The following is a 14,134-nucleotide window of genomic DNA, read 5'->3' on the forward strand; positions in this document are numbered from 1 at the left end:
CCCATGCTTCCTACTGCCTTGTCTTTCACTAATCCAAGCCACTAGCAACTTTCACTTGGATTATTGTAATAACCTTCTAAGTGGTCTCTGCATCTACTCTCATTCCACCATCATCGGGTCTCCATGAAGTCACCAGAGTGAGCCTTTAAAATTGTAAATCAGATCATGCCATGCCCCTTTTCAAAACCCTTCTGTTTCTATTTCGTTTGGAATAGACTGCAACGTCCTCTCCATGGCCATTAAAGCCCATCAGCATTCCACCCCTGTTGCCTCCTCAACCTCACTTTCACTTCCACCTTACTCTGCACTGGTTGCAGTGGCATGCTGTTCTGATCACAGGCTGAATGTAGCTGCCTGGGGGTCTTTGCACTTCCTGACTTCTCTGCCTGGAATACTTTCCTCAGAGATATTCACATGGTCTACTCACCCACTTCATTTAGATTTCTGTTCCAATATTGCATCTTCAGAGACACCCAGAGGGTGTCTTGCTATCTTGCCCCTTAATCCTGTTTTATGTATTTTCATTGCATAAATTATCCACCTGAAGTTGTATTTCACATGTTTGTTTATCATGTTCCTCCTCGATCGTAATATAAATTCCATAAGGGAAATAGTCTTGCCTGTTATGTTCATTGCAATACACCCAGGGCCCATAACTGTGCCTGGCACAAAGAAGACACTTAAGTAATATTTGTGGAAATGAATGAATGCATTAGCTATTTTAAAAATATTATTATGAGCAGTTGCCCTATCTTCTTGATTTTTCCTTCCAAATGCCTCTTCATCCATTTCATCTTTTTGTGGCCCAGCCACCACCTGAATCCTCTTTCACTCCACACCTGGATGACTGTTGTCACCCTCTTCCTGGGCTCCATAAATCTAATCTGTTTCCTTTCCCATACTCTGTCGTGTGACTGTGTGGTCAATCTTTCTGAAACATTGCTTAATCATTTCATATCTCCTTTCTAGCAGTATAAAGTCTAATCACTGCGGACTGATAGCCATTTCTCTCACAGCTGGTCTCCTTTTCCAGCTTAATTTCCCATTACTTGCTGTATGAACCCTTGCCCCAACCAAATTGCTAGTCTTGCTCAAAACTGGTACTTTTCCACTCCTGTGATTTGACCCACACTATTCGCCCCATCCATCCCAAACTTCTTTACTATTCAAAGCCGAGTTTAAATCTCCCATTCCTGGTGACTGCCTCAGAAACAAGAACACGCACACACACATTCTCTCTCTCAGTAGTCTTGCATATATTTTCTTCACTATCCATTTGGACCTTGTATTGACTTAATAATTTTATATTGAGTACACCACTCTGTATATGTATATATGGGTGTAGATACGTAGTCCTATTTTCACAAATTATAACCAGAAGGTCCAATCGGTCACTTCTGCTTAAGGCTCTCAGATTGAGCTCTTGCCCTATCCCTTACTATGTGAACTTGGACAACTTCTAGAGTCTCTGTTTCCTTTTCAGTAAAATAGGGAGTAATAATGTCTACCTCATAGTGCTATTGTTAGAATTAGATGAGTTCAAGTACAATGCTTAATTCACAGCAGGCCTCAAGTAATTGTTATTATTCCTTTGTGTATTGCCCATAATGCTAATCAATGTGTAGATGGTGGGATTGTAAACAGGCAGAGAAATATCTGCAACAGGTATTATACCACCAGCTGGATTACTGCTTTAAGAAAATGTTTATTCTGGGTACCTCTTTCTTCCTACTGTGCTTTAAACATTACCGTTTTTTCTTAAATGGCCCTACTCCTGTAGAAGCACCAATCACAATGTCTTTCCCACAGTTGGGGTATCAATAATAAATGAGAATGAGAATGATCACTTTTGCAATTAGATTCCTGGAAGGTAAATGATTCAAGCAATGTGGCTACCAGAGAAGAGATTATCTGAGCAGCATGACCCTTTGCTGGGATTCACTCAGGTACACATATTTTAATGCTCAAGCAGAAAAGATCTCTTCTTCAAAGTCTTAGGTTCCAGTAAAGTTGTCCCCATAATACTGAGCAGGTCGCCTCCTGTCCTAATGCCTCCTTTTTTGGTAATCATATAGTTTATATTTTTGCTTCTTTCTACTTTCCTCTTTGTGGTCTCATGCAGTTGAGTTGTTAGAGGCCTTGCTCTGTTCTTTCTATGGTGAAAAATCAACACAGAGTGGGAGACAATGATAAAGAAAACCTTGCATATTTGTCATTGGGTTTCACAGCAAAGAGTCAGCCTCTGCGTGGGGCTCCACAGTGCATGCTCAGAGATAGCTGCAAGATGGTGGAATAGGAATTTGTAGGCTCCACTTCTCCCCACAGAAAATTCAACTAACAACTATCCAAAGACCAGAACAACTTTTTGAAAACCCCAATGCAAGGAACAAACCTGAGACACCAATGTGGTCCACAGAACTGAATGGAGTTAAATTAAAAGGGTAAGGAGAACAGCCTCATTACAGCTGTGCTACCTCTCCCTCAATTCAGCCCAATGCTAGACAGAGAGGATTTCCCTGGGCCCACAGTTTCTACTGGAAGAAAAGAGACTCAGAGACAGTTATCCAGCTTCCCTAGCATTCCAGGAAGCCCACTCCAATCTCACCTCACTTCACAGGGAACACTGAGGGTAATGGCATGGCTAGACCACCTGGGGTCACATAGAAACAAAGAAATGAGGCAGAGGTTGTAGTGACCAGCATGCAGATCTTGGTGGTACTTCTATGTTCTGCTAGCTGTAGCACCCTATTGGAGATATCAGCCAACTTCACAACCCACCTGCAAAGCTGAGTTGGTTGCCTTCAGAAGCATGGTGGAAAGTTCAACCTAACTTGAGTCCGTAGATAGCTAGTCTCCACTGCCAACCTCAGAGCCCACACTACCAACCCGTACCAAGTAGGGAGATGCTGGTCTTTGCCTATTTTGGACAAAGCATAACGGTTCAACCTGCTTGACATGGGAAGTCAAGCAACAGTTCCACTCAGCTGAAAGCCCACGCCTTGGTTCCACTCTGACAGAGAGGCAATCCTCAATTGTGCATTTCTAAGGAGCCTAGCCTCTGGTCCTCTTCATCCCAACCAGTGACTCCACCTAACCTCAGAGCCCAGTCAGCATCCCTGCCCAACTAGAAATCCCAAATAGTTGAATTACCCAGTAGGGACTACATCTTGTGACCTGATTAGAAGCCATTGCCATTACCAATAGCTCCACCTCATAGCAGGCCCAGCCAGTGGTTTTGCCAGACAGTAGAGCCCATCCAAAAGCTCCATTTCACATCAGAGCAAAGGCAGTGGCCCAGCCAACACCTACGACAAGCTCTACCTGCTTAGGGTCATCACTAGTTGCTCCTTCAAAATCGCAGATTAAATAGTGAAGCTCTATCTCTACTAAAGAACATCTGCAAAGGTCAGAACAGGGGACCATCTTCTTAAATGCAAAAATGCAGGTACACAAGATCATGAATGATCAGGGAATTGTGACACCTCCAGAATAAACTAGTAACATTCCACTAATATACCCTAAAGAAATGGAGATCTATGAAATAACTGACAAGGAATTCAGAATACTCCTCTTAAAGATGCTCAGTGAACTACAAAAACATATGGATAGAAAATTAAATAAAATTTGGAAAACAATACATAAACAAAGTGAGAAGTTTAACAAAGAAGTAGAAATAATAAAAAAATAGAAATCTAGAGATAAAGAATATAATGACTGAACTGAAAAATTTGATAGAAAGCTTTACATGCAGACTTGATCAAGCAGAAAAAAGAATTAGTGAGCTGGAAGACAAAACTTTTGAAATTATCCAGTCAGAGAAGCAGTAAGACAAAGGAATGAAAAAAAATAAAGAAATCTTGTGGGAATTATGGAACACCAACAAGAGACCAAACCTTTGCATAATGTAGTTGCAAAAGGAGAAGAAAGAGGAAAAGGGCCAGGAAGTATATTTAAAGAAATAATGGTCGAAACTTTCCTTATTTAGAGATAGATGCCAACATTTAGGTTCAGGAAGCTTAGAAGTCTACAATCAAATTCAACCAAAAGAGGAATTCACCAAAACACATATTAATAATAATCAAACTATTGTGATTCAAAGACAAAGAAAAATTCTAAGAGTATCAAAAGATAAGAAATACACCACATAGAAAGTAGTGCCAATATGATTATCAGCAGATTTCTCAGCAGAAATTCTTCAGGCCAGAAGATAAATAACACAATTGACCCATGAATAGCATGGGTTTAAACTGATCAGGTCCACTTATACATGAATTTTTTCAGTAAAAGTTACCCAGTTTGCCTGCCTCTCCTGCTCCACTTTTCACTTCCACTTCTTCCACTTCTGCCACTCCTGAGACAGCAAGACCCACGTATTCTCTTCCTCCTTCTCTTTGCACTACTCAACAGGAAGACAAAAAGGATGAAGACCTTTATGATGATCCACTTCCACTTAATAAATAGTAAATATATTTTTTCCTCTTTATGATTTTCTTAATGACATTTTCTTTTCTCTACCTTACTTTATTGGTAAGAATACAGTATATAATACATGTAACATATGAAATATGTGTTAAGTGACTATGTTATTGTTAAGTTGATAGTAAGCTGACATCAAAAACAAAATGTGAGATAGAGGAGTAAAAGTATAGAGTTGTTGTATGCAATCAAAGTTAAGCTGTCATCAGTTTGAAATAGACTAAATATAAGGTGTTCTATGTAAGCTTCATGGTAATCACAAAGCAAAAATCTTAGTATTTTTATTTTTTAGACAGAGTCTTGCTCTGTCACCCAGGCTGGAGTGCAGTGGCATGATCTCAGTTCACTGCAACCTCCACCTCCTGGGTTCAAGCGATCCTTCTGCCTCAGTCTCCTGGGTAGCTGGGATTACAGGCACCCACTATGATGCCTGACTAATTTTTGTATTTTTAGTAGAGATGGGTTTCACCATGTTGGCCAAGCTGGTCTTGAACTCCTGACCTCAGGCGATCCACCCGCCTGGTTATCCCAAAGTGCTGGAATTACAGGCATGAGTCACAGTGCCTGGCCTACAAAAATCTTTAGAAGTACAAAACAAAATTAGAAAGGATTTAAAGCATACCGCTACAGAAAACCATCAAACCACAAAGAAAGACAGTAAGAAAGGAAGAAAGAAAAACACTTTCAGAAATTCTCATAAAAATTGAGATTTGGGTAAAAGTAGGAGATACTAGAGTAGGTGGTAGATACAAGGGAAATGTGGCTTTCACCATTAACATTGCCCCATTTGTACCCAGAGGCTAATCAAGTTAGGAGAAATATACATTAGATTGAAATAACTTTTGCACATGGGCTTACATTTAGTTCTTTTGTACTGTAGTTAGCAGGATAATCTGTTTACATTTTAAAGTATGTTTTCCCTCCGTCTCTGTCCTTTGTGTATTCTATAAATTTGTGTCCCTATGGTGGGTGTCCTGAAAACTTTTTGTGCCATGACCCTCTTTGGTAATCTGCTAAAATCCCTCCTCAAAAAAAATTGTAAAATGCATAACAAAAATCAAAGAAAAACAGTAATATTAAAATATTTTTAATATTATCAGACTATATTTAATGTGCCATTATAAAATATATACTCCTTCATTAATGCAATAAATAAAATCTAGTGGTGGGGGCCACTAATCACCACATTTTTAAACTTGTGGATATACTGCTATTTTCTAGTTTCTGCAATAACTTTAACATGACATAAACTTACTATGATTCCTATTGGTATCAAAATCACAGGTACTGCTAACAGTGCTGTGGTTGTTGCCCACTTTCATGATTAAATATTAAATTTTAGTTAAAGGATAGTGAAAAGAAAGATGTATTTTTAAAATTCAAGTTTATAGACATCCCAAATTCTATCCACAAACTCCTTAAGAACCTCTGCTAGGATCTCATCCTTTCTCCATCTGAAACAGAAATAAAGGCAGCATGAGACTAAAATTCTCAGATGTACAGTTTCAGAGATATCCAGCTTCTCCCTTTATGCCTCAGAAGATTCTAGGTGAAGAATAATGTTCCCGTGAGGAAGAGGTAGAACTACCCCATTTTGAGGAGATTGGAAGAACATTAAAGGTGATTCCAAGAGACCCAGAGAGCTGACTAAGCTCCAATCTTACCCCAGAGACATGGCTGTGGAGGACACCCCGCTCCCTGGCTGCAGTATCCATGGTCAGCTTGTTGCCCACTGAGCATACAGTTTGGAGACATACTCTCTGGTCAATCCCCCAACAATCTCCCTTGCACCCCTTCCCCCTTCTCCCATGGAGAACCCACTAGAAGAGAGAGTTCGAACATTTTATAGGATAATCATGACATGAAGAGAGAGTCCAAGCCTTTGACTAATGTTGCACTAAACACAATGTACATATCTAACTACTTTATACCCACGATAAGGTAAACCAGTTGCCAAGCAAAAGATGTCTGAGTTGAAAAGAAGTTGAGAGAAGAAACCAATGACAATAGTTGTAGAAAATATCTGAAAATTAATCACAAATCCTAGCCCCCAAATGTGTTCTAAGTTATTTAGAGGATTTATAGTAGTTGCATACATTTGCATACTCAGATACTTCCTTCCATCTTCAGCAATATTCCAGGATTCTAGACAGTTAAGCAAGTTTTGGAAGTATTTCACAGACTCAGTAGGTGCTAAGGTTATAGGCACAGGCCTGGAGAAAACTTGCTATATCAACAAGATGGGAGACTGGTTCTAAGGCAGCTCCCTGGGCCATGTTAGGCCAAGCAGTGAATAAAAGCTGGTAGATGACACCATTTCAATGGCTTGATCTCTAAGTCACTCCTATGATTCCAGAGAAGCCACCACTACCTGAAGGGGGAACTGTGGTTCTACCAACAAAGTTGAAAATAGTTCATATTTTAAAGCCAAAAGTCAATAAGGACAATGAAAAACATAGTTTTAAATTCATATTAGTCCCCTTAGTTCTCTCTGTCCAAGTTCTGGGAGGTTCTAAGAGATGACTAGAAGATAGGGGGAGATGAGCATGATGGGCAGCAGGGTGGGACCTCTTCTCTGGGCCTGGCCTCTTTGAGTCCCTGTGGTAACAAGGGAGTGTTATAATGATAGACATTTGAGATCCTAGGCAAGAGGGAAGGACAGAAGATTCTGGTCCAACTCTTCCATTTTATGAAAACGATGACTCGGAGACTTTAAGTGATTTGCTCAAAACAAGACAGTTTTGGATAAATAATCTAATTCTAAAATGCAGGTTTTCTGACATCTGGCCATTGTGCTTTCCCAACATTAAAGAAAAAAAATTCTAAGTAAATGACAGACTATTTATATCTTGGCTTTCATTGCCCTGTCTTTACAGCAGAAGGGGAAGTGGTAGGTGTGGTTTCCCAATGATGAATCTTGAAGATGAAACCTGGAATGAGTAGGACAAGATGCCAAAAGAACCCAAACCTACTAGATAGACACTGTAAACGCGATCATTTAAAATCCACTCACATCCCATTCCGTGCTTTCTTCTGCTGTAGACACTAGAAAGCTAAAACTTACCTTCCCAGATTTTTTTGCAGCTAGGAGAGACAATGGTAGATCTGATGAATGAAACAATCTCAAGTTGGCTGGGCGTCTTCTGCTGCTTCTTTCATCTTGACTAGAATTTGAGCTTGATGCTGGAGGTACATCAGTCATCCTCAGGGTGGTAGAGCAGGAAGAAAAAATGCTCAGTTCCCAGATAGCATCCTTGAGCTACTGTTCCAGCCCTAATCTACTTCAACCCAGACTTCTTCTCACATGAGGCAGATCAATCTCTTCCTTGAGTAAGTCCATGTTCATCAGATTGTAAGGTGCTTGTATTGAACATAGCCTTATCTTATATTTCAGTCTGAATCAAAAGTGGAATCAAGAATAGCAAAGTCAGGCCAAACTGAATTTCAGCCAGGTAAAGTTCACAGGCTAATCTGAGCTCAAAGCTGACATGAGTCAGCAAAGAAGGCCAGTTGAAAAAGATAAGAAAACTGTCTAGACGAAATACTGAGTTTATATGCAGTGCTTTTAAAGGCCCAGAATGCGATCTCTGGATGTGCCTTAGTTATCTCATTGACATTAGACAGGACAGCGTGATTCAAGGAAGTTACTACTGTACTTCAGGCCACCTATCTTAGTTCCCCTCTTAAGAGTAAAATAAAATGGCCATAAGAGGATGTGAGAAATGGAATACTAAGGCAAAAACATGTCAGCAAACCAGACTGCTCTAAGAATATTGGCACAGTGGAACCTGGAGGCAGCTTGGGGCCTGCTGGAGGAAGCAAGGATGAGAGGCATGCATCAGAAGCAAACTTAGAAGAGGCTGGAGAGCTTTGGTTTCTTGGCCTTATTTCATCCCGCTGGAGACGATTAGCTTACCAGACAGTACTGCTGTAGCATTGAAATTTAAAGAATAATATTCTCATGAGTAGACTGCAGTGTGTTTCCCAGTCAGAGAGGATGCTCTGAAGATTTGGTAAAAATAGCTGAAGGTGCACACAGTATGTGCTTGATGTAATTATTCCTGAACGCCATCTCATGTAGGTGGTTTTAAATTAACTCCCCCAGGACCCAATGAGAGAGGGAGAAAAAAAAAAAAAAGAATTTGAATTGAAAAAGAGTCTTTGCACCGCGCACGGTGGGCTCATGCCTGTAATCCCAGCACTTTGGGAGGCTGAGGCGGGTGGATCCCCTGAGGTCAGGAGTTCAAGACCAGCCTGGCCAACACTGCAAAACCCCGTCTCTACTAAAAGTACAAAAATTAGCCGGGCATGGTGGTGGGTGCCTGTAATCCCAGCTACTCAGGAGGCTGAGGGAGAATAGCTTGAACTCAGGAGGTGGAGGTTGCAGTGAGCCAAGATTATGCTATTGCACTCCAGCCTGGGTGACAAGAGCGAGACTCCATCTCAAAAAATAAATAAATAAATAAAAATAAAAAATAAAAAAAAAGAAGAAGAAAATAAAACGAGTCTTTGAACAATGAAATAAATGCTTCCAAATGCAAAATCATGTACTACCTTAACTTATCAAATAAGAATAAGGGTAATAAAGAGTTATCAATATTATGCTTTGACATTCCCAGAAAGCTAACAAATTGACCCATCCTTAAGATACCCAAATACATTTATAAAAACCTAAGTCATTACTTCTCAATAGTGCAAAACCATTAGACATGTAAGGGGAAATTCTGTATTTCAAAATTTGAACTTTAAAGTTGTTTCAAAATGAAAATAACTTTCTTGAACTAACACTGAAACAAAACCATGGATATTTGGAAAAGAACTTCTGGTGAGCTCATCAGCATTTTAAAGGTCTATAAAAGAGGCTTCCCATAACCCCTATGAGTTTGATAGAAACAGTAGGAATTCTCCATCCTCATTACGGGTCCATGTATTAACTTGATCTTCCTTGTGGCTCAGTTAGTTTTTACTTCCCTTGGGTTCTATTATGGAGCAAAGATACTTTGAGCACAGACATGGATTTTTCTCTTTGGAAAGGGGATCCCTTCCATTTTGTCCTGAGGCCAGATGGGGGGACCAAGAATTTAAGCAGACACATTCATCCTCCTATCTTCAGGTACCTCTGAAGAAACTCCTGTACCTCTTCTATAAAAGCACACACCCTCTTTGGGGAAACACACTCTCTCACACATTTTGATGCATCTCTTGGGAGGAAAATTTGGTAAGAGCTATCAACATTTCATACTCATGCTTTTCTTTGACCAAGAAACTCCTTTTGCAGGAATTCAACAGCCACATGCACACATCAGCAAAGACAGATGTCCAAACTTATTTCTTGCTACAATTTTTGTAATAGGTGGAGACTAGGGAAAAAACTAACTGTCCATCAAAAAAATGACAGAGTAAATACATTTTAGAAGAATTTTCACTTCTGGTTATGCTAGAGTAGCTTCTAACAGACTGTCCCCACCATCAAAACAACCAGAAAAGCTGGATGATACACATAAAACATTGTTGAAGGCATTTGAATAGCTGCTAAGGCAAGCAAGGGAAAGGGGACAGCCCAAGTAGGCAGATATCCTGGAAGTTGCTTTCGCTTCTGGGGCACTTGCTGATTCTTAGTGCTGGCAAGATAGTGAAAGTCAATGCAGAAGGCAGCTGTTAAGGAACAGAGAAACCTGCAGAACTTTGGGGACTCTCAAGAACTGAGGAGACAAACGTTGGATTTGGGGGCCTGGTGCAGTGGCTCACGCCTGTAATCCCAGCACTTTGGAAGGCTGAAGTGGACAGATCATCTGAGGTCAGAAGTTCGAGTCCAGCTTGGTCAACATGGTGAAACCCCATCTCTACTAAAAATACAAAAATTAGCCAGACATGGTGGCCACGCATGGTGGCTGAGTAGCCCAGCTACTTAGGAGGCTGAGGCACAAGAATTACTTGAACCTGGGAGGTAGAAGTTGCAGTGAGCTGAGATCCTACCACTGCACTCCAGCCTAGGTGATAGAGCAAGACCTTGTCTCAAAAAAATAAAATAAAAAATAAAAAATAATAAAAAATTTGGAGCTGGGGGTTGCCAAGGATTTGAGTGGTTAAGATTCTGGTGAAAGAGGAGATGCAGGAGAATAGCCCAAAACCAACTGGTTTCCCTATGAATGAATTGGCAAATATTTTGCTGCAGAGGGCAAGAGATGAAGAAGCTAAATGGAAAGCCACTGAGAAGCAGAGCAGAGGGTGTTTGGAAGACTGCCTCACAGTCCTTAGAAAATAAAAAAAAATGGAGTCCAGGACCTGCCAAAGATGTCCATTTGCCAACCTAGTAAATGCTCCAGATCTCAGTTCTGAGGTTCATGTATTATCCAGGAGGAGATGGTAAAAGTATAATTTGTATTTGACTGTATTTAGTAAAGAATCTCTAGGGAAAAAAACCAAACCAATAGGAAAAGAATATAGTAACAGCAGAAGAAGAGAATAACATAATTTTAAAATTGAATTATCCAAACAAAGGCAAGAAATTTTAAAAAATGAACATAAAACATGATGAGAAATAGAAAACAAACGGAACATGACAATTATAAAACCAAATTCGTTAGTAATCACATTACATGTAAATGGACAAATTGGCTAAATTTAAAGACAAAGATGGTCACTCTGGGTGGGGGTGAAACAGTTGTAGGCTGCTTATGAGAGACACATTTTTAATATAAGGACACAAAAAAGTTTGAAAGTGAAAGAACGGGGAAATAGATTCCATGAGTAGAAGACACTGTGAATGCCCTTGGCATTCGCTATGACTTTCCAGATGTCTTTCAGTGGCATGTAGCACTGGGTCTCACCTGAGGACATTCTTTAACCCTGGAAGCAGGCTGATGGGGAATACAGGCTGGTGGAAAATGGGACAGAGTAGAAATTCTGAGGAGCTGATGCCCTTAGGAGCAGCCTTTGTCTAGTGAGGATGTGAGCTGGCAGTAAATACTCCAGCTTGCTCACCTTCAGGTGGAGAAATTCCAAGGCGTTTCCATGCAGTCTGCCAGCAAAGCCACTGAGGAGCCTAGAGGAGACTTCCAAGAGGGGAAGCGAGCCCCAGCTGTCCACAGCCAACAGCTCACTAGTGCATCCAGTGTCAGCTTCCTTCCCTTCCGTGTCTACTCAGGTGACATTACCAGTGTTCCTAGGTTTACTTCTCACCTTCTGTATTCAAAGTCTGCTTCTCAGGGACACCAGCTTAATACACCACACAAACTTTAGCCCCCTAAAACTAGTATGATTACATCAATATACAAAGTAGAATCTAAGGCAAGAAGCGTCACTAGAGAGTAAGAGGGGTGTTTCTTATATATAAAATGGCTAATCCACCAACAAGATATAATAACTTAAAAATACATGCACTTGATATTATGGCTTTAAAATACATAAAAGCAAAAATTGATGGAAACAAAAAAAAAAAGGAAATGAATCTATTACCAAAATCAAATCTATTACCAAAAAGCAAATCTATTACCAAAATGCAAGTTGATAAGACACTTCTCTGAATACCTAATAGAACAGGTAGGGGGGAAAAAAGGAAATATGTATGTAGATTTGAACAACACAATTAACAATTGAATACACATTCTTCCTAAGTGCATGGACCGTTTACTAACACTGATATTATGTTGGACCATAAAGCAACTTTCAGAAAATCTCAAAGGACTGAAATCATACACAGTATGTTTTATGATCAGGATACAATTAAACTTAAAAAAAAACTAGAAAATACTATTTGGAAATTATACAATAATAATAATAGTGAATAGGTTAAATGAGAAATTCCAATAAAAATTAGAAAATATTTTCACTTGACTAATAATGAAAATTCATTATATTGAAACTCATGGGATGTAGCTAAAGTTGCATTTGGGGAGGGGATTTATGCAGTAAATGCATATTTTAGAAAGAAGAAAAGTTGAAATGGCAATTAGCTAAGTATTATCAAGAAATTAGAAAAAGAACAGCAAATTAAACCCAAAGTAGATGAAAGTCAATTTTAAAAATGAGAAGAAATTAATGAATAGAAAATGAGCATGAAATACAGAAATATAAAAAGCTAAAAGTTTATCATTTGAAAAGATTAGTAAGATTAATGGACATCTACAAGGACAGATAAAAAAGAGACAAGTCACAAATTATCAATGTCAGAATGAAAAGGTGTACATCACTACAGACAATAGAGATATTAAAAAATAAGAGTGAGGCTAGGTGCAGTGGCTCACACGTGTAATCCCAGCAGTTTGGGAGGCTGAGGCAGGAGAATTTCTTGAGCTCAGGAGTTTGAGATCAGCCTAGGCAACATGGTGAAACCTCGCCTCTACTAAAAATACAAAAAAATAAATAAATAAATAATTAGCTGGATGTAGTGGTGTGTGCCTGTGGAACTAGCTACTCAGGAGGCTGCGGTGGGAGGATTGCTTGAGCCTAGGAGGTGGAGGTTACAGGGAGCTGAAATCACACCACTGCACTCCAGCCTGGGCAACACAGCCAGACCCCATCTCAAAAAAAAAAAAAAAAAAGATATGAGGAACTACTTTATGCCAATAAATTTGGAAATGTAGGGAAAATAAGAAAGTTCCTATAAAAATAGACCTCACCAAAATTGATGAACAGAAATCCAAAACTTAAATCGCTCTTTATCTAGTAAAGTAATTGAACCTATAAATTAATACTTTTCCACGAAACAATTTCCTCAGCCCAGATGACTTCACTAACGGATTCTTCCTAAAATTCTTTAAGATAAAAGAAAAAGAAGAAACACTTCCCAACATATTTTATGATGCCAGCAAAACTTTGATATTAAATTCTGGAAAGAACATTACTCAAAAGGAAATTACTTGCCAAGTTCTTTCATGAAATATATATAAGAATTTTTGTAAAAACAGTAAATTAAATCCAGTGATATATAAAATGGTTACTACATCATGACTACGTGGCTTTTATTCCAGGAATGCTAAAGTGTTAAAGTCTGAGAACAAAGCAATGTAATTAGACACATTAACAAAGTGAAATAGAAAATCACATGATTATGTCAATAGATGCAAAAAAGTATTTGATGTGAGTCAAAAATCTATTTTTTTTCTTGTCAGATGGATAATGTGCTGATGGTGTAAGAACATTTAAAGAAGGCATATCTCACACATGAGCGTGAAAAAACCCAATCGTCACACTTATGAACTACAAAAGGATTTCAAAATCTATTTGTGATAAAATGTCTTAGCAAATTAGAAATAGAAAAGAATTTTATTAATCTGGAAAAAAGTATATACAAAAAATATGAAATATGGTTAAAATAAAATTTAGAAGTTCTAAGCAAATGGAGAAAAATACTACCTATACCTTCTATGCAGATATCCAATTGAATTAGTATCATTTATTTTTAAAGACCATTCTTCCCCACTCTATACAGAAACTAAGTCGTATTTGAGTCATTGGATATGAATGGATATGTTTTTATATTTCCTACTATGCACTCTACACTGTCTTAATGACTGGAACTTTATAATAAGCCACAGTGTCCTGTATGTATAGTCTCCAGTTTTTTTCTTCTTAAGGTTATCTTGGATATTATGCCCTTTGCATTTTCACACAAATGCTAGAAACAAATTGTTGACTTCTTAGAAAAACTTTGCTG

The 14,134-nt window shown here is 38.8% G+C and overlaps 1 non-coding gene across 1 annotated transcript; it reads right to left on the reverse strand.

Moving 5' to 3' along the window:
- Positions 1-13,583: 13,583 nt before the first annotated feature.
- On the reverse strand, positions 13,584-13,689 carry LOC116274808. The gene has a single exon (XR_004183582.1). It is a non-coding gene; the product is annotated as a small nucleolar RNA U13 (small nucleolar RNA).
- Positions 13,690-14,134: the final 445 nt, after the last annotated feature.

The sequence above is a fragment of the Papio anubis genome, chromosome 4, assembly GCF_008728515.1.
Source record: "Papio anubis isolate 15944 chromosome 4, Panubis1.0, whole genome shotgun sequence".
In the NCBI taxonomy this organism is placed as follows: domain Eukaryota; kingdom Metazoa; phylum Chordata; class Mammalia; order Primates; family Cercopithecidae; genus Papio; species Papio anubis.